This window comes from Lissotriton vulgaris, chromosome 8 (assembly GCF_964263255.1).
Source record: "Lissotriton vulgaris chromosome 8, aLisVul1.2, whole genome shotgun sequence".
In the NCBI taxonomy this organism is placed as follows: Eukaryota; Metazoa; Chordata; class Amphibia; order Caudata; family Salamandridae; genus Lissotriton; species Lissotriton vulgaris.
In genome coordinates this window covers 545504643-545531478 of record NC_141696.1, presented here as the reverse complement: position 1 = coordinate 545531478, position 26836 = coordinate 545504643, and the positions used below count along the sequence as shown (strand labels likewise).

The 26836-nt window shown below is 39.0% G+C and overlaps 9 non-coding genes across 9 annotated transcripts; all 9 read left to right on the top strand.

Moving 5' to 3' along the window:
* The first annotated feature begins 723 nt into the window (after window positions 1-723).
* Window positions 724-796, top strand: TRNAV-CAC (transfer RNA valine (anticodon CAC)). The gene has a single exon. It is a non-coding gene; the product is annotated as a tRNA-Val (tRNA).
* A 2565-nt stretch (window positions 797-3361) lies between these two features.
* Window positions 3362-3434, top strand: TRNAV-CAC (transfer RNA valine (anticodon CAC)). Its single transcript has one exon. It is a non-coding gene; the product is annotated as a tRNA-Val (tRNA).
* Window positions 3435-5973: 2539 nt separating this feature from the next.
* On the top strand, window positions 5974-6046 carry TRNAV-CAC (transfer RNA valine (anticodon CAC)). Its single transcript has one exon. It is a non-coding gene; the product is annotated as a tRNA-Val (tRNA).
* A 2505-nt stretch (window positions 6047-8551) lies between these two features.
* On the top strand, window positions 8552-8624 carry TRNAV-CAC (transfer RNA valine (anticodon CAC)). Its single transcript has one exon. It is a non-coding gene; the product is annotated as a tRNA-Val (tRNA).
* A 2577-nt stretch (window positions 8625-11201) lies between these two features.
* On the top strand, window positions 11202-11274 carry TRNAV-CAC (transfer RNA valine (anticodon CAC)). Its single transcript has one exon. It is a non-coding gene; the product is annotated as a tRNA-Val (tRNA).
* Window positions 11275-13788: 2514 nt separating this feature from the next.
* TRNAV-CAC (transfer RNA valine (anticodon CAC)) lies at window positions 13789-13861 on the top strand. Its single transcript has one exon. It is a non-coding gene; the product is annotated as a tRNA-Val (tRNA).
* A 5117-nt stretch (window positions 13862-18978) lies between these two features.
* TRNAV-CAC (transfer RNA valine (anticodon CAC)) lies at window positions 18979-19051 on the top strand. Its single transcript has one exon. It is a non-coding gene; the product is annotated as a tRNA-Val (tRNA).
* Window positions 19052-24173: 5122 nt separating this feature from the next.
* TRNAP-UGG (transfer RNA proline (anticodon UGG)) lies at window positions 24174-24245 on the top strand. Its single transcript has one exon. It is a non-coding gene; the product is annotated as a tRNA-Pro (tRNA).
* Window positions 24246-24545: 300 nt separating this feature from the next.
* Window positions 24546-24618, top strand: TRNAV-CAC (transfer RNA valine (anticodon CAC)). The gene has a single exon. It is a non-coding gene; the product is annotated as a tRNA-Val (tRNA).
* Window positions 24619-26836: the final 2218 nt, after the last annotated feature.

Below are 26836 nucleotides of genomic sequence, written 5' to 3'. Positions count from 1 at the left end.
GTGACCCAGTTATTAAGCTTGGCATTCCGATTTGCACAAAGGGAATAAGCATTTGAGAAAAAATGCAACATGTGTTTCTTATGTTGTTATGAACAGCTTTTTATTCTTTCTCTTTAGGGTCTAGCCACTGCAGAAATAGATAAATAAGTGCTGACTTCCTGTAAGACGTGTCCAATTCTGGGACAAAATAAAAGGGGACACTTATAAATGATAGTGATATCATTTGAGAAAGGGTAAGTTGACACTGAATTTCATGTGTATTCACAGACCAAGCATGAAAAAGTCCCTAGCATGATCTTCATTGCGTGCTTAGAGCTGGTATTAGCTTTTCAGAGGTGCGGGCCTTTCGAAGGCTCGTTGGTCTAGGGGTATGATTCTCGCTTTGGGTGCGAGAGGTCCCGGGTTCAAATCCCAGGGAAGCCCTTTCATTGGTGCTTTTTTAAAGTAGTATTGAAGTATGCATTTCAAAGCCAATATCAATTTTCTCTTTGCAGTAGTGGATGAATATTTGCTAGAGTCTCATGCTTTTAACCTTGCCCTGCCTGAGCAAATAGGAAACATTTCTCTTTAAGCATTTTGCAAAAATGCTGAACTTGCATGGCATATACAAGCGTTCAGCTAGGGCTGTCTGGGAAGGTTGCATGAAAGAAATCTAAAACCAGAGGCCCTTGGAATAGCCTGTTTTGAGAAGTTTCATCACAGAAGAATCAACTGTAGACATCTGTTTCTGTAGTGTAGTGGTTATCACGTTCGCCTCACACGCGAAAGGTCCCCGGTTCGAAACCAGGCAGAAACAGTTGTTATATTGTCTTGGCTGCAATGTTGAGAGGTGCTGTTTTGCCATGAAATTGTCCAGGCCCTGAAGATGGTTTCATGCAGACTCGTTCCAAGAAAGTGAATTCTCTTGAAAACACTAAAGTAATTGGCATGTGGATGTATCTGTTGATTCACAGACCTCACTTTTATAAGAGCCCTGCATTCTGTTCATTGCTCACCTAGAACATGCATTAACTTTGGGAATTGTTGGCACCAACAGGCATCTTAGTTTAGTGGAGTGTTTCTGGTGTTTAAGTGCAGAAGCCCTGGGCTCAATTCCTCGGTGACCCTTCTCAAGGTGATGATACAAATGCATCGTCACCTTTACGTTTAATGTCAGAATTGTTTATTTCTATTTGGTGGTGTATGAATGCTTGCAATAGTATGTTGATTTTTTCTAGCCTTGAATGAATAAAAGCAAATCACTCCTCTTTATGTATTTTTCTAATACATTGATATTTGCATCTCCTTTCCTAGCCTGCATATTTCACTATCTTACAGGCTGTATATAATAAGTATCAATTCAGGGGCCCTTCTTCTACTCAATTCACAACTGTTCTATCCCGGCATTGATAAGCAATCTACATCTGCTTCTGTTGTGTATTGGTTATCATGTTTACCTGACGTGTGAAAGCCCCATGTTTGACAGTGCGCGTTAATAAAGAGACCAATGATTTTTATTAAAAGTTGTCATGTGTTTTTGTTACCTTGCACCGGCCAAAAAGTGCCGGAAATGACTTCATTTGCAGTCACTTGAAAAGTAGGGATTCTCAAATAAATGGTAAGAGGTTGGAACAAATCTAAAGGAATGCATGGCATATCTATATGTATATGTACGCAGGTATCCATATATAAAGATAGATAGATAGATAGATAGATAGATAGATAGATGGATAGATAGATAGATAGATAGATAGATAGATAGATAGATAGATAGATAGATAGATAGATAGATAGATAGATAGATAGATAGATAGATAGATAGATAGATAGATAGATAGATAGATAGATAGATAGATAGATAGATAGATAGATAGATAGATAGATAGATAGATAGATAGATAGATATTGGGAGAGAGAGAGCGTTAATATAAACTGAGACTTTATTTTCCATCAAGCTGTCTTTCCTTTCCTTCAGGAGCAGAATGTTCTGATCATCAGCGCTCCAGAATCTAGTGCTTGGTTGGCAAGCATCACACATTGTGATGTGTTAGCTAAGAGTTCCATGTCGTTCAGACTCATATATTCCTCTGTAGTTGTACCTTGGTGATTCAACAAAATGTGGCATCATAAGCAGCATTCTACTGCCATAGACTGGGCAGAAAAAACATTTAGAATTTCACTGAAAAAGAAAAAAAGCATACTTAGGCAGAGATTTTTAGACAGTAAGTACATTAGAGTAAGTGATGAATAAGCACTGCTTTAGTTAATTTACATAGGCAGAACAGAGACTGCTGGGAAAAGCCTGAAATTAAAGGCACAGAAAATGCCTGCTTCTGGATAGAACACTAAGAAGGGTTGAAAGTTTTTTCTCTGACCCTGGCCACTCTTACAAGCAATCCTATGATAGTCAGAAGGACCCACCCTAAAAAGGAAGGGACAGCCATTTGGACCCTTTCCACCTTTTCTATATCTCGCCTGATCGAGCGCTGATTGAGCGGATTAGCACATGTACTTCTCATTTTGGGAAGGTATTGCTTAGCTTGCTACCAGCAGCTCAGTTATGTTATGATGTTAGAGGCTTGCAAGGAATGCTTTAGTCCTGCATTAGGCAGTTTTTATTGCTACTTGCATTCAAGGGAAAGATAATTAGCCAGAATCTGTGGCCCAGTTATTCAGCTTGGCATTCCGATTTGCACAAAGGGAATAAGCATTTGAGAAGAAATGCAACATGTGTTTCTTATGTTGTTATGAACAGCTTTTTATTCTTTCTCTTTAGGGTCTAGCCACTGCAGAAATAGATAAATAAGTGCTGACTTCCTGTAAGACGTGTCCAATTCTGGGACAAAATAAAAGGGGACACTTATAAATGATAGTGATATCATTTGAGAAAGGGTAAGTTGACACTGAATTTCATGTGTATTCACAGACCAAGCATGAAAAAGTCCCTAGCATGATCTTCATTGCGTGCTTAGAGCTGGTATTAGCTTTTCAGAGGTGCGGGCCTTTCGAAGGCTCGTTGGTCTAGGGGTATGATTCTCGCTTTGGGTGCGAGAGGTCCCAGGTTCAAATCCCAGACGAGCCCTTTCATTGGTGCTTTTTTAAAGTAGTATTGAAGTATGCATTTCAAAGCCAATATCAATTTTCTCTTTGCAGTAGTGGATGAATATTTGCTAGAGTCTCATGCTTTTAACCTTGCCCTGCCTGAGCAAATAGGAAACATTTCTCTTTAAGCATTTTGCAAAAATGCTGAACTTGCATGGCATATACAAGCGTTCAGCTAGGGCTGTCTGGGAAGGTTGCATGAAAGAAATCTAAAACCAGAGGCCCTTGGAATAGCCTGTTTTGAGAAGTTTCATCACAGAAGAATCAACTGTAGACATCTGTTTCTGTAGTGTAGTGGTTATCACGTTCGCCTCACACGCGAGAGGTCCCCGGTTCGAAACCAGGCAGAAACAGTTGTTATATTGTCTTGGCTGCAATGTTGAGAGGTGCCGTTTTGCCATGAAATTGTCCAGGCCCTGAAGATGGTTTCATGCAGACTCGTTCCAAGAAAATGAATTCTCTTGAAAACACTAAAGTAATAGGCATGTGGATGTATCTGTTGATTCACAGACCTCGCTTTCATAAGAGCCCTGCATTCTGTTCATTGCTCACCTAGAACATGCATTAACTTTGGGAATTGTTGGCACCAACAGGCATCTTAGTTTAGTGGAGTGTTTCTGGTGTTTAAGTGCAGAAGCCCTGGGCTCAATTCCTCGGTGACCCTTCTCAAGGTGATGATACAAATGCATCGTCACCTTTACGTTTAATGTCAGAATTGTTTATTTCTATTTGGTGGTGTATGAATGCTTGCAATAGTATGTTGATTTTTTCTAGCCTTGAATGAATAAAAGCAAATCACTCCTCTTTATGTATTTTTCTAATACATTGATATTTGCATCTCCTTTCCTAGCCTGCATATTTCACTATCTTACAGGCTGTATATAATAAGTATCAATTCAGGGGCCCTTCTTCTACTCAATTCACAACTGTTCTATCCCGGCATTGATAAGCAATCTACATCTGCTTCTGTTGTGTATTGGTTATCATGTTTACCTGACGTGTGAAAGCCCCATGTTTGACAGTGCGCGTTAATAAAGAGACCAATGATTTTTATTAAAAGTTGTCATGTGTTTTTGTTACCTTGCACCGGCCAAAAAGTGCCGGAAATGACTTCATTTGCAGTCACTTGAAAAGTAGGGATTCTCAAACAAATGGTAAGAGGTTGGAACAAATCTAAAGGAATGCATGGCATATCTATATGTATGTGTACGCAGGTATCCATATATAAAGATAGATAGATAGATAGATAGATAGATAGATAGATAGATAGATAGATAGATAGATAGATAGATAGATAGATAGATAGATAGATAGATAGATAGATAGATAGATAGATAGATAGATAGATAGATAGATAGATAGATAGATAGATAGATAGATAGATAGATAGATAGATAGATAGATATTGGGAGAGAGAGAGCGTTAATATAAACTGAGACTTTATTTTCCATCAAGCTGTCTTTCCTTTCCTTCAGGAGCAGAATGTTCTGATCATCAGCGCTCCAGAATCTAGTGCTTGGTTGGCAAGCATCACAAATTGTGATGTGTTAGCTAAGAGTTCCATGTCGTTCAGACTCATATATTCCTCTGTAGTTGTACCTTGGTGATTCAACAAAATGTGGCATCATAAGCAGCATTCTACTGCCATAGACTGGGCAGAAAAAACATTTAGAATTTCACTGAAAAAGAAAAAAAGCATACTTAGGCAGAGCTTTCTGGACAGTAAGGACATTAGAGTAAGTGATGAATAAGCACTGCTTTTGTTAATTTACATAGGCAGAACAGAGACTGCTGGGAAAAGCCTGACATTAAAGGCATAGAAAATGCCTGCTTCTGGATAGAACACTGAGAAGGGTTGAAAGTTTTTTCTCTGACCCTGGCCACTCCTACAAGCAATCCTATGATAGTCAGAAGGACCCACCCTAAAAAGGAAGGGACAGCCATTTGGACCCTTTCCACCTTTTCTATATCTCACCTGATCGAGCCTGATCGAGCGCTGATTGAGCGGATTAGCACATGTACTTCTCATTTTGGGAAGGTATTGCTTAGCTTGCTACCAGCAGCTCAGTTATGTTATGATGTTAGAGGCTTGCAAGGAATGCTTTAGTCCTGCATTAGGCAGTTTTTATTGCTACTTGCATTCAAGGGAAAGATAATTAGGCAGAATCTGTGACCCAGTTATTAAGCTTGGCATTCCGATTTGCACAAAGGGAATAAGCATTTGAGAAAAAATGCAACATGTGTTTCTTATGTTGTTATGAACAGCTTTTTATTCTTTCTCTTTAGGGTCTAGCCACTGCAGAAATAGATAAATAAGTGCTGACTTCCTGTAAGACGTGTCCAATTCTGGGACAAAATAAAAGGGGACACTTATAAATGATAGTGATATCATTTGAGAAAGGGTAAGTTGACACTGAATTTCATGTGTATTCACAGACCAAGCATGAAAAAGTCCCTAGCATGATCTTCATTGCGTGCTTAGAGCTGGTATTAGCTTTTCAGAGGTGCGGGCCTTTCGAAGGCTCGTTGGTCTAGGGGTATGATTCTCGCTTTGGGTGCGAGAGGTCCCGGGTTCAAATCCCAGGGAAGCCCTTTCATTGGTGCTTTTTTAAAGTAGTATTGAAGTATGCATTTCAAAGCCAATATCAATTTTCTCTTTGCAGTAGTGGATGAATATTTGCTAGAGTCTCATGCTTTTAACCTTGCCCTGCCTGAGCAAATAGGAAACATTTCTCTTTAAGCATTTTGCAAAAATGCTGAACTTGCATGGCATATACAAGCGTTCAGCTAGGGCTGTCTGGGAAGGTTGCATGAAAGAAATCTAAAACCAGAGGCCCTTGGAATAGCCTGTTTTGAGAAGTTTCATCACAGAAGAATCAACTGTAGACATCTGTTTCTGTAGTGTAGTGGTTATCACGTTCGCCTCACACGCGAAAGGTCCCCGGTTCGAAACCAGGCAGAAACAGTTGTTATATTGTCTTGGCTGCAATGTTGAGAGGTGCTGTTTTGCCATGAAATTGTCCAGGCCCTGAAGATGGTTTCATGCAGACTCGTTCCAAGAAAGTGAATTCTCTTGAAAACACTAAAGTAATTGGCATGTGGATGTATCTGTTGATTCACAGACCTCACTTTTATAAGAGCCCTGCATTCTGTTCATTGCTCACCTAGAACATGCATTAACTTTGGGAATTGTTGGCACCAACAGGCATCTTAGTTTAGTGGAGTGTTTCTGGTGTTTAAGTGCAGAAGCCCTGGGCTCAATTCCTCGGTGACCCTTCTCAAGGTGATGATACAAATGCATCGTCACCTTTACGTTTAATGTCAGAATTGTTTATTTCTATTTGGTGGTGTATGAATGCTTGCAATAGTATGTTGATTTTTTCTAGCCTTGAATGAATAAAAGCAAATCACTCCTCTTTATGTATTTTTCTAATACATTGATATTTGCATCTCCTTTCCTAGCCTGCATATTTCACTATCTTACAGGCTGTATATAATAAGTATCAATTCAGGGGCCCTTCTTCTACTCAATTCACAACTGTTCTATCCCGGCATTGATAAGCAATCTACATCTGCTTCTGTTGTGTATTGGTTATCATGTTTACCTGACGTGTGAAAGCCCCATGTTTGACAGTGCGCGTTAATAAAGAGACCAATGATTTTTATTAAAAGTTGTCATGTGTTTTTGTTACCTTGCACCGGCCAAAAAGTGCCGGAAATGACTTCATTTGCAGTCACTTGAAAAGTAGGGATTCTCAAATAAATGGTAAGAGGTTGGAACAAATCTAAAGGAATGCATGGCATATCTATATGTATGTGTACGCAGGTATCCATATATAAAGATAGATAGATAGATAGATAGATAGATAGATAGATAGATAGATAGATAGATAGATAGATAGATAGATAGATAGATAGATAGATAGATAGATAGATAGATAGATAGATAGATAGATAGATAGATAGATAGATAGATAGATAGATAGATAGATATTGGGAGAGAGAGAGCGTTAATATAAACTGAGACTTTATTTTCCATCAAGCTGTCTTTCCTTTCCTTCAGGAGCAGAATGTTCTGATCATCAGCGCTCCAGAATCTAGTGCTTGGTTGGCAAGCATCACACATTGTGATGTGTTAGCTAAGAGTTCCATGTCGTTCAGACTCATATATTCCTCTGTAGTTGTACCTTGGTGATTCAACAAAATGTGGCATCATAAGCAGGATTCTACTGCCATAGACTGGGCAGAAAAAACATTTAGAATTTCACTGAAAAAGAAAAAAAGCATACTTAGGCAGAGATTTTTAGACAGTAAGTACATTAGAGTAAGTGATGAATAAGCACTGCTTTAGTTAATTTACATAGGCAGAACAGAGACTGCTGGGAAAAGCCTGAAATTAAAGGCACAGAAAATGCCTGCTTCTGGATAGAACACTAAGAAGGGTTGAAAGTTTTTTCTCTGACCCTGGCCACTCTTACAAGCAATCCTATGATAGTCAGAAGGACCCACCCTAAAAAGGAAGGGACAGCCATTTGGACCCTTTCCACCTTTTCTATATCTCGCCTGATCGAGCGCTGATTGAGCGGATTAGCACATGTACTTCTCATTTTGGGAAGGTATTGCTTAGCTTGCTACCAGCAGCTCAGTTATGTTATGATGTTAGAGGCTTGCAAGGAATGCTTTAGTCCTGCATTAGGCAGTTTTTATTGCTACTTGCATTCAAGGGAAAGATAATTAGCCAGAATCTGTGGCCCAGTTATTCAGCTTGGCATTCCGATTTGCACAAAGGGAATAAGCATTTGAGAAGAAATGCAACATGTGTTTCTTATGTTGTTATGAACAGCTTTTTATTCTTTCTCTTTAGGGTCTAGCCACTGCAGAAATAGATAAATAAGTGCTGACTTCCTGTAAGACGTGTCCAATTCTGGGACAAAATAAAAGGGGACACTTATAAATGATAGTGATATCATTTGAGAAAGGGTAAGTTGACACTGAATTTCATGTGTATTCACAGACCAAGCATGAAAAAGTCCCTAGCATGATCTTCATTGCGTGCTTAGAGCTGGTATTAGCTTTTCAGAGGTGCGGGCCTTTCGAAGGCTCGTTGGTCTAGGGGTATGATTCTCGCTTTGGGTGCGAGAGGTCCCGGGTTCAAATCCCAGACGAGCCCTTTCATTGGTGCTTTTTTAAAGTAGTATTGAAGTATGCATTTCAAAGCCAATATCAATTTTCTCTTTGCAGTAGTGGATGAATATTTGCTAGAGTCTCATGCTTTTAACCTTGCCCTGCCTGAGCAAATAGGAAACATTTCTCTTTAAGCATTTTGCAAAAATGCTGAACTTGCATGGCATATACAAGCGTTCAGCTAGGGCTGTCTGGGAAGGTTGCATGAAAGAAATCTAAAACCAGAGGCCCTTGGAATAGCCTGTTTTGAGAAGTTTCATCACAGAAGAATCAACTGTAGACATCTGTTTCTGTAGTGTAGTGGTTATCACGTTCGCCTCACACGCGAGAGGTCCCCGGTTCGAAACCAGGCAGAAACAGTTGTTATATTGTCTTGGCTGCAATGTTGAGAGGTGCCGTTTTGCCATGAAATTGTCCAGGCCCTGAAGATGGTTTCATGCAGACTCGTTCCAAGAAAATGAATTCTCTTGAAAACACTAAAGTAATAGGCATGTGGATGTATCTGTTGATTCACAGACCTCGCTTTCATAAGAGCCCTGCATTCTGTTCATTGCTCACCTAGAACATGCATTAACTTTGGGAATTGTTGGCACCAACAGGCATCTTAGTTTAGTGGAGTGTTTCTGGTGTTTAAGTGCAGAAGCCCTGGGCTCAATTCCTCGGTGACCCTTCTCAAGGTGATGATACAAATGCATCGTCACCTTTACGTTTAATGTCAGAATTGTTTATTTCTATTTGGTGGTGTATGAATGCTTGCAATAGTATGTTGATTTTTTCTAGCCTTGAATGAATAAAAGCAAATCACTCCTCTTTATGTATTTTTCTAATACATTGATATTTGCATCTCCTTTCCTAGCCTGCATATTTCACTATCTTACAGGCTGTATATAATAAGTATCAATTCAGGGGCCCTTCTTCTACTCAATTCACAACTGTTCTATCCCGGCATTGATAAGCAATCTACATCTGCTTCTGTTGTGTATTGGTTATCATGTTTACCTGACGTGTGAAAGCCCCATGTTTGACAGTGCGCGTTAATAAAGAGACCAATGATTTTTATTAAAAGTTGTCATGTGTTTTTGTTACCTTGCACCGGCCAAAAAGTGCCGGAAATGACTTCATTTGCAGTCACTTGAAAAGTAGGGATTCTCAAATAAATGGTAAGAGGTTGGAACAAATCTAAAGGAATGCATGGCATATCTATATGTATGTGTACGCAGGTATCCATATATAAAGATAGATAGATAGATAGATAGATAGATAGATAGATAGATAGATAGATAGATAGATAGATAGATAGATAGATAGATAGATAGATAGATAGATAGATAGATAGATAGATAGATAGATAGATAGATAGATAGATAGATAGATAGATAGATAGATAGATAGATAGATAGATAGATAGATAGATAGATAGATAGATAGATAGATAGATAGATAGATAGATAGATAGATATTGGGAGAGAGAGAGCGTTAATATAAACTGAGACTTTATTTTCCATCAAGCTGTCTTTCCTTTCCTTCAGGAGCAGAATGTTCTGATCATCAGCGCTCCAGAATCTAGTGCTTGGTTGGCAAGCATCACACATTGTGATGTGTTAGCTAAGAGTTCCATGTCGTTCAGACTCATATATTCCTCTGTAGTTGTACCTTGGTGATTCAACAAAATGTGGCATCATAAGCAGCATTCTACTGCCATAGACTGGGCAGAAAAAACATTTAGAATTTCACTGAAAAAGAAAAAAAGCATACTTAGGCAGAGATTTTTAGACAGTAAGTACATTAGAGTAAGTGATGAATAAGCACTGCTTTAGTTAATTTACATAGGCAGAACAGAGACTGCTGGGAAAAGCCTGAAATTAAAGGCACAGAAAATGCCTGCTTCTGGATAGAACACTAAGAAGGGTTGAAAGTTTTTTCTCTGACCCTGGCCACTCTTACAAGCAATCCTATGATAGTCAGAAGGACCCACCCTAAAAAGGAAGGGACAGCCATTTGGACCCTTTCCACCTTTTCTATATCTCGCCTGATCGAGCGCTGATTGAGCGGATTAGCACATGTACTTCTCATTTTGGGAAGGTATTGCTTAGCTTGCTACCAGCAGCTCAGTTATGTTATGATGTTAGAGGCTTGCAAGGAATGCTTTAGTCCTGCATTAGGCAGTTTTTATTGCTACTTGCATTCAAGGGAAAGATAATTAGCCAGAATCTGTGGCCCAGTTATTCAGCTTGGCATTCCGATTTGCACAAAGGGAATAAGCATTTGAGAAGAAATGCAACATGTGTTTCTTATGTTGTTATGAACAGCTTTTTATTCTTTCTCTTTAGGGTCTAGCCACTGCAGAAATAGATAAATAAGTGCTGACTTCCTGTAAGACGTGTCCAATTCTGGGACAAAATAAAAGGGGACACTTATAAATGATAGTGATATCATTTGAGAAAGGGTAAGTTGACACTGAATTTCATGTGTATTCACAGACCAAGCATGAAAAAGTCCCTAGCATGATCTTCATTGCGTGCTTAGAGCTGGTATTAGCTTTTCAGAGGTGCGGGCCTTTCGAAGGCTCGTTGGTCTAGGGGTATGATTCTCGCTTTGGGTGCGAGAGGTCCCGGGTTCAAATCCCAGACGAGCCCTTTCATTGGTGCTTTTTTAAAGTAGTATTGAAGTATGCATTTCAAAGCCAATATCAATTTTCTCTTTGCAGTAGTGGATGAATATTTGCTAGAGTCTCATGCTTTTAACCTTGCCCTGCCTGAGCAAATAGGAAACATTTCTCTTTAAGCATTTTGCAAAAATGCTGAACTTGCATGGCATATACAAGCGTTCAGCTAGGGCTGTCTGGGAAGGTTGCATGAAAGAAATCTAAAACCAGAGGCCCTTGGAATAGCCTGTTTTGAGAAGTTTCATCACAGAAGAATCAACTGTAGACATCTGTTTCTGTAGTGTAGTGGTTATCACGTTCGCCTCACACGCGAGAGGTCCCCGGTTCGAAACCAGGCAGAAACAGTTGTTATATTGTCTTGGCTGCAATGTTGAGAGGTGCCGTTTTGCCATGAAATTGTCCAGGCCCTGAAGATGGTTTCATGCAGACTCGTTCCAAGAAAATGAATTCTCTTGAAAACACTAAAGTAATAGGCATGTGGATGTATCTGTTGATTCACAGACCTCGCTTTCATAAGAGCCCTGCATTCTGTTCATTGCTCACCTAGAACATGCATTAACTTTGGGAATTGTTGGCACCAACAGGCATCTTAGTTTAGTGGAGTGTTTAAGTGCAGAAGCCCTGGGCTCAATTCCTCGGTGACCCTTCTCAAGGTGATGATACAAATGCATCGTCACCTTTACGTTTAATGTCAGAATTGTTTATTTCTATTTGGTGGTGTATGAATGCTTGCAATAGTATGTTGATTTTTTCTAGCCTTGAATGAATAAAAGCAAATCACTCCTCTTTATGTATTTTTCTAATACATTGATATTTGCATCTCCTTTCCTAGCCTGCATAATTCACTATCTTACAGGCTGTATATAATAAGTATCAATTCAGGGGCCCTTCTTCTACTCAATTCACAACTGTTCTATCCCGGCATTGATAAGCAATCTACATCTGCTTCTGTTGTGTATTGGTTATCATGTTTACCTGACGTGTGAAAGCCCCATGTTTGACAGTGCGCGTTAATAAAGAGACCAATGATTTTTATTAAAAGTTGTCATGTGTTTTTGTTACCTTGCACCGGCCAAAAAGTGCCGGAAATGACTTCATTTGCAGTCACTTGAAAAGTAGGGATTCTCAAACAAATGGTAAGAGGTTGGAACAAATCTAAAGGAATGCATGGCATATCTATATGTATGTGTACGCAGGTATCCATATATAAAGATAGATAGATAGATAGATAGATAGATAGATAGATAGATAGATAGATAGATAGATAGATAGATAGATAGATAGATAGATAGATAGATAGATAGATAGATAGATAGATAGATAGATAGATAGATAGATAGATAGATAGATAGATAGATAGATAGATAGATATTGGGAGAGAGAGAGCGTTAATATAAACTGAGACTTTATTTTCCATCAAGCTGTCTTTCCTTTCCTTCAGGAGCAGAATGTTCTGATCATCAGCGCTCCAGAATCTAGTGCTTGGTTGGCAAGCATCACAAATTGTGATGTGTTAGCTAAGAGTTCCATGTCGTTCAGACTCATATATTCCTCTGTAGTTGTACCTTGGTGATTCAACAAAATGTGGCATCATAAGCAGCATTCTACTGCCATAGACTGGGCAGAAAAAACATTTAGAATTTCACTGAAAAAGAAAAAAAGCATACTTAGGCAGAGCTTTCTGGACAGTAAGGACATTAGAGTAAGTGATGAATAAGCACTGCTTTTGTTAATTTACATAGGCAGAACAGAGACTGCTGGGAAAAGCCTGACATTAAAGGCATAGAAAATGCCTGCTTCTGGATAGAACACTAAGAAGGGTTGAAAGTTTTTTCTCTGACCCTGGCCACTCCTACAAGCAATCCTATGATAGTCAGAAGGACCCACCCTAAAAAGGAAGGGACAGCCATTTGGACCCTTTCCACCTTTTCTATATCTCACCTGATCGAGCCTGATCGAGCGCTGATTGAGCGGATTAGCACATGTACTTCTCATTTTGGGAAGGTATTGCTTAGCTTGCTACCAGCAGCTCAGTTATGTTATGATGTTAGAGGCTTGCAAGGAATGCTTTAGTCCTGCATTAGGCAGTTTTTATTGCTACTTGCATTCAAGGGAAAGATAATTAGCCAGAATCTGTGACCCAGTTATTAAGCTTGGCATTCCGATTTGCACAAAGGGAATAAGCATTTGAGAAAAAATGCAACATGTGTTTCTTATGTTGTTATGAACAGCTTTTTATTCTTTCTCTTTAGGGTCTAGCCACTGCAGAAATAGATAAATAAGTGCTGACTTCCTGTAAGACGTGTCCAATTCTGGGACAAAATAAAAGGGGACACTTATAAATGATAGTGATATCATTTGAGAAAGGGTAAGTTGACACTGAATTTCATGTGTATTCACAGACCAAGCATGAAAAAGTCCCTAGCATGATCTTCATTGCGTGCTTAGAGCTGGTATTAGCTTTTCAGAGGTGCGGGCCTTTCGAAGGCTCGTTGGTCTAGGGATATGATTCTCGCTTTGGGTGCGAGAGGTCCCGGGTTCAAATCCCAGGGAAGCCCTTTCATTGGTGCTTTTTTAAAGTAGTATTGAAGTATGCATTTCAAAGCCAATATCAATTTTCTCTTTGCAGTAGTGGATGAATATTTGCTAGAGTCTCATGCTTTTAACCTTGCCCTGCCTGAGCAAATAGGAAACATTTCTCTTTAAGCATTTTGCAAAAATGCTGAACTTGCATGGCATATACAAGCGTTCAGCTAGGGCTGTCTGGGAAGGTTGCATGAAAGAAATCTAAAACCAGAGGCCCTTGGAATAGCCTGTTTTGAGAAGTTTCATCACAGAAGAATCAACTGTAGACATCTGTTTCTGTAGTGTAGTGGTTATCACGTTCGCCTCACACGCGAAAGGTCCCCGGTTCGAAACCAGGCAGAAACAGTTGTTATATTGTCTTGGCTGCAATGTTGAGAGGTGCTGTTTTGCCATGAAATTGTCCAGGCCCTGAAGATGGTTTCATGCAGACTCGTTCCAAGAAAGTGAATTCTCTTGAAAACACTAAAGTAATTGGCATGTGGATGTATCTGTTGATTCACAGACCTCACTTTTATAAGAGCCCTGCATTCTGTTCATTGCTCACCTAGAACATGCATTAACTTTGGGAATTGTTGGCACCAACAGGCATCTTAGTTTAGTGGAGTGTTTCTGGTGTTTAAGTGCAGAAGCCCTGGGCTCAATTCCTCGGTGACCCTTCTCAAGGTGATGATACAAATGCATCGTCACCTTTACGTTTAATGTCAGAATTGTTTATTTCTATTTGGTGGTGTATGAATGCTTGCAATAGTATGTTGATTTTTTCTAGCCTTGAATGAATAAAAGCAAATCACTCCTCTTTATGTATTTTTCTAATACATTGATATTTGCATCTCCTTTCCTAGCCTGCATATTTCACTATCTTACAGGCTGTATATAATAAGTATCAATTCAGGGGCCCTTCTTCTACTCAATTCACAACTGTTCTATCCCGGCATTGATAAGCAATCTACATCTGCTTCTGTTGTGTATTGGTTATCATGTTTACCTGACGTGTGAAAGCCCCATGTTTGACAGTGCGCGTTAATAAAGAGACCAATGATTTTTATTAAAAGTTGTCATGTGTTTTTGTTACCTTGCACCGGCCAAAAAGTGCCGGAAATGACTTCATTTGCAGTCACTTGAAAAGTAGGGATTCTCAAATAAATGGTAAGAGGTTGGAACAAATCTAAAGGAATGCATGGCATATCTATATGTATGTGTACGCAGGTATCCATATATAAAGATAGATAGATAGATAGATAGATAGATAGATAGATAGATAGATAGATAGATAGATAGATAGATAGATAGATAGATAGATAGATAGATAGATAGATAGATAGATAGATAGATAGATAGATAGATAGATAGATAGATATTGGGAGAGAGAGAGCGTTAATATAAACTGAGACTTTATTTTCCATCAAGCTGTCTTTCCTTTCCTTCAGGAGCAGAATGTTCTGATCATCAGCGCTCCAGAATCTAGTGCTTGGTTGGCAAGCATCACACATTGTGATGTGTTAGCTAAGAGTTCCATGTCGTTCAGACTCATATATTCCTCTGTAGTTGTACCTTGGTGATTCAACAAAATGTGGCATCATAAGCAGCATTCTACTGCCATAGACTGGGCAGAAAAAACATTTAGAATTTCACTGAAAAAGAAAAAAAGCATACTTAGGCAGAGATTTTTAGACAGTAAGTACATTAGAGTAAGTGATGAATAAGCACTGCTTTAGTTAATTTACATAGGCAGAACAGAGACTGCTGGGAAAAGCCTGAAATTAAAGGCACAGAAAATGCCTGCTTCTGGATAGAACACTAAGAAGGGTTGAAAGTTTTTTCTCTGACCCTGGCCACTCTTACAAGCAATCCTATGATAGTCAGAAGGACCCACCCTAAAAAGGAAGGGACAGCCATTTGGACCCTTTCCACCTTTTCTATATCTCGCCTGATCGAGCGCTGATTGAGCGGATTAGCACATGTACTTCTCATTTTGGGAAGGTATTGCTTAGCTTGCTACCAGCAGCTCAGTTATGTTATGATGTTAGAGGCTTGCAAGGAATGCTTTAGTCCTGCATTAGGCAGTTTTTATTGCTACTTGCATTCAAGGGAAAGATAATTAGCCAGAATCTGTGGCCCAGTTATTCAGCTTGGCATTCCGATTTGCACAAAGGGAATAAGCATTTGAGAAGAAATGCAACATGTGTTTCTTATGTTGTTATGAACAGCTTTTTATTCTTTCTCTTTAGGGTCTAGCCACTGCAGAAATAGATAAATAAGTGCTGACTTCCTGTAAGACGTGTCCAATTCTGGGACAAAATAAAAGGGGACACTTATAAATGATAGTGATATCATTTGAGAAAGGGTAAGTTGACACTGAATTTCATGTGTATTCACAGACCAAGCATGAAAAAGTCCCTAGCATGATCTTCATTGCGTGCTTAGAGCTGGTATTAGCTTTTCAGAGGTGCGGGCCTTTCGAAGGCTCGTTGGTCTAGGGGTATGATTCTCGCTTTGGGTGCGAGAGGTCCCGGGTTCAAATCCCAGACGAGCCCTTTCATTGGTGCTTTTTTAAAGTAGTATTGAAGTATGCATTTCAAAGCCAATATCAATTTTCTCTTTGCAGTAGTGGATGAATATTTGCTAGAGTCTCATGCTTTTAACCTTGCCCTGCCTGAGCAAATAGGAAACATTTCTCTTTAAGCATTTTGCAAAAAAGCTGAACTTGCATGGCATATACAAGCGTTCAGCTAGGGCTGTCTGGGAAGGTTGCATGAAAGAAATCTAAAACCAGAGGCCCTTGGAATAGCCTGTTTTGAGAAGTTTCATCACAGAAGAATCAACTGTAGACATCTGTTTCTGTAGTGTAGTGGTTATCACGTTCGCCTCACACGCGCGAGGTCCCCGGTTCGAAACCAGGCAGAAACAGTTGTTATATTGTCTTGGCTGCAATGTTGAGAGGTGCCGTTTTGCCATGAAATTGTCCAGGCCCTGAAGATGGTTTCATGCAGACTCGTTCCAAGAAAATGAATTCTCTTGAAAACACTAAAGTAATAGGCATGTGGATGTATCTGTTGATTCACAGACCTCGCTTTCATAAGAGCCCTGCATTCTGTTCATTGCTCACCTAGAACATGCATTAACTTTGGGAATTGTTGGCACCAACAGGCATCTTAGTTTAGTGGAGTGTTTCTGGTGTTTAAGTGCAGAAGCCCTGGGCTCAATTCCTCGGTGACCCTTCTCAAGGTGATGATACAAATGCATCGTCACCTTTACGTTTAATGTCAGAATTGTTTATTTCTATTTGGTGGTGTATGAATGCTTGCAATAGTATGTTGATTTTTTCTAGCCTTGAATGAATAAAAGCAAATCACTCCTCTTTATGTATTTTTCTAATACATTGATATTTGCATCTCCTTTCCTAGCCTGCATATTTCACTATCTTACAGGCTGTATATAATAAGTATCAATTCAGGGGCCCTTCTTCTACTCAATTCACAACTGTTCTATCCCGGCATTGATAAGCAATCTACATCTGCTTCTGTTGTGTATTGGTTATCATGTTTACCTGACGTGTGAAAGCCCCATGTTTGACAGTGCGCGTTAATAAAGAGACCAATGATTTTTATTAAAAGTTGTCATGTGTTTTTGTTACCTTGCACCGGCCAAAAAGTGCCGGAAATGACTTCATTTGCAGTCACTTGAAAAGTAGGGATTCTCAAACAAATGGTAAGAGGTTGGAACAAATCTAAAGGAATGCATGGCATATCTATATGTATGTGTACGCAGGTATCCATATATAAAGATAGATAGATAGATAGATAGATAGATAGATAGATAGATAGATAGATAGATAGATAGATAGATAGATAGATAGATAGATAGATAGATAGATAGATAGATAGATAGATAGATAGATAGATAGATAGATAGATAGATAGATAGATAGATAGATAGATAGATAGATAGATAGATAGATAGATAGATAGATAGATATTGGGAGAGAGAGAGCGTTAATATAAACTGAGACTTTATTTTCCATCAAGCTGTCTTTCCTTTCCTTCAGGAGCAGAATGTTCTGATCATCAGCGCTCCAGAATCTAGTGCTTGGTTGGCAAGCATCACACATTGTGATGTGTTAGCTAAGAGTTCCATGTCGTTCAGACTCATATATTCCTCTGTAGTTGTACCTTGGTGATTCAACAAAATGTGGCATCATAAGCAGCATTCTACTGCCATAGACTGGGCAGAAAAAACATTTAGAATTTCACTGAAAAAGAAAAAAAGCATACTTAGGCAGAGCTTTCTGGACAGTAAGGACATTAGAGTAAGTGATGAATAAGCACTGCTTTTGTTAATTTACATAGGCAGAACAGAGACTGCTGGGAAAAGCCTGACATTAAAGGCATAGAAAATGCCTGCTTCTGGATAGAACACTAAGAAGGGTTGAAAGTTTTTTCTCTGACCCTGGCCACTCCTACAAGCAATCCTATGATAGTCAGAAGGACCCACCCTAAAAAGGAAGGGACAGCCATTTGGACCCTTTCCACCTTTTCTATATCTCACCTGATCGAGCCTGATCGAGCGCTGATTGAGCGGATTAGCACATGTACTTCTCATTTTGGGAAGGTATTGCTTAGCTTGCTACCAGCAGCTCAGTTATGTTATGATGTTAGAGGCTTGCAAGGAATGCTTTAGTCCTGCATTAGGCAGTTTTTATTGCTACTTGCATTCAAGGGAAAGATAATTAGCCAGAATCTGTGACCCAGTTATTAAGCTTGGCATTCCGATTTGCACAAAGGGAATAAGCATTTGAGAAAAAATGCAACATGTGTTTCTTATGTTGTTATGAACAGCTTTTTATTCTTTCTCTTTAGGGTCTAGCCACTGCAGAAATAGATAAATAAGTGCTGACTTCCTGTAAGACGTGTCCAATTCTGGGACAAAATAAAAGGGGACACTTATAAATGATAGTGATATCATTTGAGAAAGGGTAAGTTGACACTGAATTTCATGTGTATTCACAGACCAAGCATGAAAAAGTCCCTAGCATGATCTTCATTGCGTGCTTAGAGCTGGTATTAGCTTTTCAGAGGTGCGGGCCTTTCGAAGGCTCGTTGGTCTAGGGGTATGATTCTCGCTTTGGGTGCGAGAGGTCCCGGGTTCAAATCCCAGGGAAGCCCTTTCATTGGTGCTTTTTTAAAGTAGTATTGAAGTATGCATTTCAAAGCCAATATCAATTTTCTCTTTGCAGTAGTGGATGAATATTTGCTAGAGTCTCATGCTTTTAACCTTGCCCTGCCTGAGCAAATAGGAAACATTTCTCTTTAAGCATTTTGCAAAAATGCTGAACTTGCATGGCATATACAAGCGTTCAGCTAGGGCTGTCTGGGAAGGTTGCATGAAAGAAATCTAAAACCAGAGGCCCTTGGAATAGCCTGTTTTGAGAAGTTTCATCACAGAAGAATCAACTGTAGACATCTGTTTCTGTAGTGTAGTGGTTATCACGTTCGCCTCACACGCGAAAGGTCCCCGGTTCGAAACCAGGCAGAAACAGTTGTTATATTGTCTTGGCTGCAATGTTGAGAGGTGCTGTTTTGCCATGAAATTGTCCAGGCCCTGAAGATGGTTTCATGCAGACTCGTTCCAAGAAAGTGAATTCTCTTGAAAACACTAAAGTAATTGGCATGTGGATGTATCTGTTGATTCACAGACCTCACTTTTATAAGAGCCCTGCATTCTGTTCATTGCTCACCTAGAACATGCATTAACTTTGGGAATTGTTGGCACCAACAGGCATCTTAGTTTAGTGGAGTGTTTCTGGTGTTTAAGTGCAGAAGCCCTGGGCTCAATTCCTCGGTGACCCTTCTCAAGGTGATGATACAAATGCATCGTCACCTTTACGTTTAATGTCAGAATTGTTTATTTCTATTTGGTGGTGTATGAATGCTTGCAATAGTATGTTGATTTTTTCTAGCCTTGAATGAATAAAAGCAAATCACTCCTCTTTATGTATTTTTCTAATACATTGATATTTGCATCTCCTTTCCTAGCCTGCATATTTCACTATCTTACAGGCTGTATATAATAAGTATCAATTCAGGGGCCCTTCTTCTACTCAATTCACAACTGTTCTATCCCAGCATTGATAAGCAATCTACATCTGCTTCTGTTGTGTATTGGTTATCATGTTTACCTGACGTGTGAAAGCCCCATGTTTGACAGTGCGCGTTAATAAAGAGACCAATGATTTTTATTAAAAGTTGTCATGTGTTTTTGTTACCTTGCACCGGCCAAAAAGTGCCGGAAATGACTTCATTTGCAGTCACTTGAAAAGTAGGGATTCTCAAATAAATGGTAAGAGGTTGGAACAAATCTAAAGGAATGCATGGCATATCTATATGTATGTGTACGCAGGTATCCATATATAAAGATAGATAGATAGATAGATAGATAGATAGATAGATAGATAGATAGATAGATAGATAGATAGATAGATAGATAGATAGATAGATAGATAGATAGATAGATAGATAGATAGATAGATAGATAGATAGATAGATAGATAGATAGATATTGGGAGAGAGAGAGCGTTAATATAAACTGAGACTTTATTTTCCATCAAGCTGTCTTTCCTTTCCTTCAGGAGCAGAATGTTCTGATCATCAGCGCTCCAGAATCTAGTGCTTGGTTGGCAAGCATCACACATTGTGATGTGTTAGCTAAGAGTTCCATGTCGTTCAGACTCATATATTCCTCTGTAGTTGTACCTTGGTGATTCAACAAAATGTGGCATCATAAGCAGCATTCTACTGCCATAGACTGGGCAGAAAAAACATTTAGAATTTCACTGAAAAAGAAAAAAAGCATACTTAGGCAAAGCTTTCTGGACAGTAAGGACATTAGAGTAAGTGATGAATAAGCACTGCTTTTGTTAATTTACATAGGCAGAACAGAGACTGCTGGGAAAAGCCTGACATTAAAGGCATAGAAAATGCCTGCTTCTGGATAGAACACTAAGAAGGGTTGAAAGTTTTTTCTCTGACCCTGGCCACTCCTACAAGCAATCCTATGATAGTCAGAAGGACCCACCCTAAAAAGGAAGGGACAGCCATTTGGACCCTTTCCACCTTTTCTATATCTCACCTGATCGAGCCTGATCGAGCGCTGATTGAGCGGATTAGCACATGTACTTCTCATTTTGGGAAGGTATTGCTTAGCTTGCTACCAGCAGCTCAGTTATGTTATGATGTTAGAGGCTTGCAAGGAATGCTTTAGTCCTGCATTAGGCAGTTTTTATTGCTACTTGCATTCAAGGGAAAGATAATTAGCCAGAATCTGTGACCCAGTTATTAAGCTTGGCATTCCGATTTGCACAAAGGGAATAAGCATTTGAGAAAAAATGCAACATGTGTTTCTTATGTTGTTATGAACAGCTTTTTATTCTTTCTCTTTAGGGTCTAGCCACTGCAGAAATAGATAAATAAGTGCTGACTTCCTGTAAGACGTGTCCAATTCTGGGACAAAATAAAAGGGGACACTTATAAATGATAGTGATATCATTTGAGAAAGGGTAAGTTGACACTGAATTTCATGTGTATTCACAGACCAAGCATGAAAAAGTCCCTAGCATGATCTTCATTGCGTGCTTAGAGCTGGTATTAGCTTTTCAGAGGTGCGGGCCTTTCGAAGGCTCGTTGGTCTAGGGGTATGATTCTCGCTTTGGGTGCGAGAGGTCCCGGGTTCAAATCCCAGGGAAGCCCTTTCATTGGTGCTTTTTTAAAGTAGTATTGAAGTATGCATTTCAAAGCCAATATCAATTTTCTCTTTGCAGTAGTGGATGAATATTTGCTAGAGTCTCATGCTTTTAACCTTGCCCTGCCTGAGCAAATAGGAAACATTTCTCTTTAAGCATTTTGCAAAAATGCTGAACTTGCATGGCATATACAAGCGTTCAGCTAGGGCTGTCTGGGAAGGTTGCATGAAAGAAATCTAAAACCAGAGGCCCTTGGAATAGCCTGTTTTGAGAAGTTTCATCACAGAAGAATCAACTGTAGACATCTGTTTCTGTAGTGTAGTGGTTATCACGTTCGCCTCACACGCGAAAGGTCCCCGGTTCTAAACCAGGCAGAAACAGTTGTTATATTGTCTTGGCTGCAATGTTGAGAGGTGCTGTTTTGCCATGAAATTGTCCAGGCCCTGAAGATGGTTTCATGCAGACTCGTTCCAAGAAAGTGAATTCTCTTGAAAACACTAAAGTAATTGGCATGTGGATGTATCTGTTGATTCACAGACCTCACTTTTATAAGAGCCCTGCATTCTGTTCATTGCTCACCTAGAACATGCATTAACTTTGGGAATTGTTGGCACCAACAGGCATCTTAGTTTAGTGGAGTGTTTCTGGTGTTTAAGTGCAGAAGCCCTGGGCTCAATTCCTCGGTGACCCTTCTCAAGGTGATGATACAAATGCATTGTCACCTTTACGTTTAATGTCAGAATTGTTTATTTCTATTTGGTGGTGTATGAATGCTTGCAATAGTATGTTGATTTTTTCTAGCCTTGAATGAATAAAAGCAAATCACTCCTCTTTATGTATTTTTCTAATACATTGATATTTGCATCTCCTTTCCTAGCCTGCATTTTTCACTATCTTACAGGCTGTATATAATAAGTATCAATTCAGGGGCCCTTCTTCTACTCAATTCACAACTGTTCTATCCCGGCATTGATAAGCAATCTACATCTGCTTCTGTTGTGTATTGGTTATCATGTTTACCTGGCGTGTGAAAGCCCCATGTTTGACAGTGCGCGTTAATAAAGAGACCAATGATTTTTATTAAAAGTTGTCATGTGTTTTTGTTACCTTGCACCGGCCAAAAAGTGCCGGAAATGACTTCATTTGCAGTCACTTGAAAAGTAGGGATTCTCAAATAAATGGTAAGAGGTTGGAACAAATCTAAAGGAATGCATGGCATATCTATATGTATGTGTACGCAGGTATCCATATATAAAGATAGATAGATAAATAGATAGATAGATAGATAGATAGATAGATAGATAGATAGATAGATAGATAGATAGATAGATAGATAGATAGTTAGATAGATAGATAGATAGATAGATAGATAGATAGATAGATAGATAGATAGATAGATAGATAGATAGATAGATAGATAGATAGATAGATAGATAGATAGATAGATAGATAGATAGATAGATAGATAGATAGATAGATAGATAGATAGATAGATAGATAGATAGATAGATAGATAGATAGATAGATAGATAGATAGATAGATAGATAGATAGATAGATAGATAGATAGATAGGTAGGTAGGTAGATAGATAGATAGATAGATAGATAGATAGATAGATAGATAGATAGATAGATAGATAGATAGATAGATAGATAGATAGATAGATAGATAGATAGATAGATAGATAGATAGATAGATAGATAGATAGATAGATAGATAGATAGATAGATAGATAGATAGATAGATAGATAGATAGATAGATAGATAGATAGATAGATAGATAGATAGATAGATAGATAGATAGATATTGGGAGAGAGAGAGCGTTAATATAAACTGAGACTTTATTTTCCATCAAGCTGTCTTTCCTTTCCTTCAGGAGCAGAATGTTCTGATCATCAGCGCTCCAGAATCTAGTGCTTTGTTGGCAAGCATCACACATTGTGATGTGTTAGCTAAGAGTTCCATGTCGTTCAGACTCATATATTCCTCTGTAGTTGTACCTTGGTGATTCAACAAAATGTGGCATCATAAGCAGCATTCTACTGCCATAGACTGGGCAGAAAAAACATTTAGAATTTCACTGAAAAAGAAAAAAAGCATACTTAGGCAGAGCTTTCTGGACAGTAAGGACATTAGAGTAAGTGATGAATAAGCACTGCTTTTGTTAATTTACATAGGCAGAACAGAGACTGCTGGGAAAAGCCTGACATTAAAGGCACAGAAAATGCCTGCTTCTGGATAGAACACTAAGAAGGGTTGAAAGTTTTTTCTCTGACCCTGCCACTCCTACAAGCAATCCTATGATAGTCAGAAGGACCCACCCTAAAAAGGAAGGGACAGCCATTTGGACCCTTTCCACCTTTTCTATATCTCGCCTGATCTCGCCTGATCGAGCGCTGATTGAGCGGATTAGCACATGTACTTCTCATTTTGGGAAGGTATTGCTTAGCTTGCTACCAGCAGCTCAGTTATGTTATGATGTTAGAGGCTTGCAAGGAATGCTTTAGTCCTGCATTAGGCAGTTTTTATTGCTACTTGCATTCAAGGGAAAGATAATTAGCCAGAATCTGTGGCCCAGTTATTCAGCTTGGCATTCCGATTTGCACAAAGGGAATAAGCATTTGAGAAAAAATGCAACATGTGTTTCTTATGTTGTTATGAACAGCTTTTTGTTCTTTCTCTTTAGGGTCTAGCCACTGCAGAAATAGATAAATAAGTGCTGACTTCCTGTAAGACGTGTCCAATGCTGGGACAAAATAAAAGGGGACACTTGTAAATGATAGTGATATCATTTGAGAAAGGGTAAGTTGACACTGAATTTCATGTGTATTCACAGACCAAGCATGAAAAAGTCCCCAGCATGATCTTCATTGCGTGCTTAGAGCTGGTATTAGCTATTCAGAGGTGCAGGCCTTTCGAAGGCTCGTTGGTCTAGGGGTATGATTCTCGCTTTGGGTGCGAGAGGTCCCGGGTTCAAATCCCGGACGAGCCCTTTCATTGGTGCTTTTTTAAAGTAGTATTGAAGTATGCATTTCAAAGCCAATATCAATTTTCTCTTTGCAGTAGTGGATGAATATTTGCTAGAGTCTCATGCTTTTAACCTTGCCCTGCCTGAGCAAATAGGAAATATTTCTCTTTAAGCATTTTGCAAAAATGCTGAACTTGCATGGCATATACAAGCGTTCAGCTAGGGCTGGCTGGGAAGGTTGCATGAAAGAAATCTAAAACCAGAGGCCCTTGGAATAGCCTGTTTTGAGAAGTTTCATCACAGAAGAATCAACTGTAGACATCTGTTTCTGTAGTGTAGTGGTTATCACGTTCGCCTCACACGCGAAAGGTCCCCGGTTCGAAACCGGGCAGAAACAGTTGTTATATTGTCTTGGCTGCAATGTTGAGAGGTGCTGTTTTGCCATGAAATTGTCCAGGCCCTGAAGATGGTTTCATGCAGACTCGTTCCAAGAAAGTGAATTCTCTTGAAAACACTAAAGTAATTGGCATGTGGATGTATCTGTTGATTCACAGACCTCACTTTTATAAGAGCCCTGCATTCTGTTCATTGCTCACCTAGAACATGCATTAACTTTGGGAATTGTTGGCACCAACAGGCATCTTAGTTTAGTGGAGTGTTTCTGGTGTTTAAGTGCAGAAGCCCTGGGCTCAATTCCTCGGTGACCCTTCTCAAGGTGATGATACAAATGCATTGTCACCTTTACGTTTAATGTCAGAATTGTTTATTTCTATTTGGTGGTGTATGAATGCTTGCAATAGTATGTTGATTTTTTCTAGCCTTGAATGAATAAAAGCAAATCACTCCTCTTTATGTATTTTTCTAATACATTGATATTTGCATCTCCTTTCCTAGCCTGCATTTTTCACTATCTTACAGGCTGTATATAATAAGTATCAATTCAGGGGCCCTTCTTCTACTCAATTCACAACTGTTCTATCCCGGCATTGATAAGCAATCTACATCTGCTTCTGTTGTGTATTGGTTATCATGTTTACCTGGCGTGTGAAAGCCCCATGTTTGACAGTGCGCGTTAATAAAGAGACCAATGATTTTTATTAAAAGTTGTCATGTGTTTTTGTTACCTTGCACCGGCCAAAAAGTGCCGGAAATGACTTCATTTGCAGTCACTTGAAAAGTAGGGATTCTCAAATAAATGGTAAGAGGTTGGAACAAATCTAAAGGAATGCATGGCATATCTATATGTATGTGTACGCAGGTATCCATATATAAAGATAGATAGATAAATAGATAGATAGATAGATAGATAGATAGATAGATAGATAGATAGATAGATAGATAGATAGATAGATAGATAGATAGATAGATAGATAGATAGTTAGATAGATAGATAGATAGATAGATAGATAGATAGATAGATAGATAGATAGATAGATAGATAGATAGATAGATAGATAGATAGATAGATAGATAGATAGATAGATAGATAGATAGATAGATAGATAGATAGATAGATAGATAGATAGATAGATAGATAGATAGATAGGTAGGTAGGTAGATAGATAGATAGATAGATAGATAGATAGATAGATAGATAGATAGATAGATAGATAGATAGATAGATAGATAGATAGATAGATAGATAGATAGATAGATAGATAGATAGATAGATAGATAGATAGATAGATAGATAGATAGATAGATAGATAGATAGATAGATAGATAGATATTGGGAGAGAGAGAGCGTTAATATAAACTGAGACTTTATTTTCCATCAAGCTGTCTTTCCTTTCCTTCAGGAGCAGAATGTTCTGATCATCAGCGCTCCAGAATCTAGTGCTTTGTTGGCAAGCATCACACATTGTGATGTGTTAGCTAAGAGTTCCATGTCGTTCAGACTCATATATTCCTCTGTAGTTGTACCTTGGTGATTCAACAAAATGTGGCATCATAAGCAGCATTCTACTGCCATAGACTGGGCAGAAAAAACATTTAGAATTTCACTGAAAAAGAAAAAAAGCATACTTAGGCAGAGCTTTCTGGACAGTAAGGACATTAGAGTAAGTGATGAATAAGCACTGCTTTTGTTAATTTACATAGGCAGAACAGAGACTGCTGGGAAAAGCCTGACATTAAAGGCACAGAAAATGCCTGCTTCTGGATAGAACACTAAGAAGGGTTGAAAGTTTTTTCTCTGACCCTGCCACTCCTACAAGCAATCCTATGATAGTCAGAAGGACCCACCCTAAAAAGGAAGGGACAGCCATTTGGACCCTTTCCACCTTTTCTATATCTCGCCTGATCTCGCCTGATCGAGCGCTGATTGAGCGGATTAGCACATGTACTTCTCATTTTGGGAAGGTATTGCTTAGCTTGCTACCAGCAGCTCAGTTATGTTATGATGTTAGAGGCTTGCAAGGAATGCTTTAGTCCTGCATTAGGCAGTTTTTATTGCTACTTGCATTCAAGGGAAAGATAATTAGCCAGAATCTGTGGCCCAGTTATTCAGCTTGGCATTCCGATTTGCACAAAGGGAATAAGCATTTGAGAAAAAATGCAACATGTGTTTCTTATGTTGTTATGAACAGCTTTTTGTTCTTTCTCTTTAGGGTCTA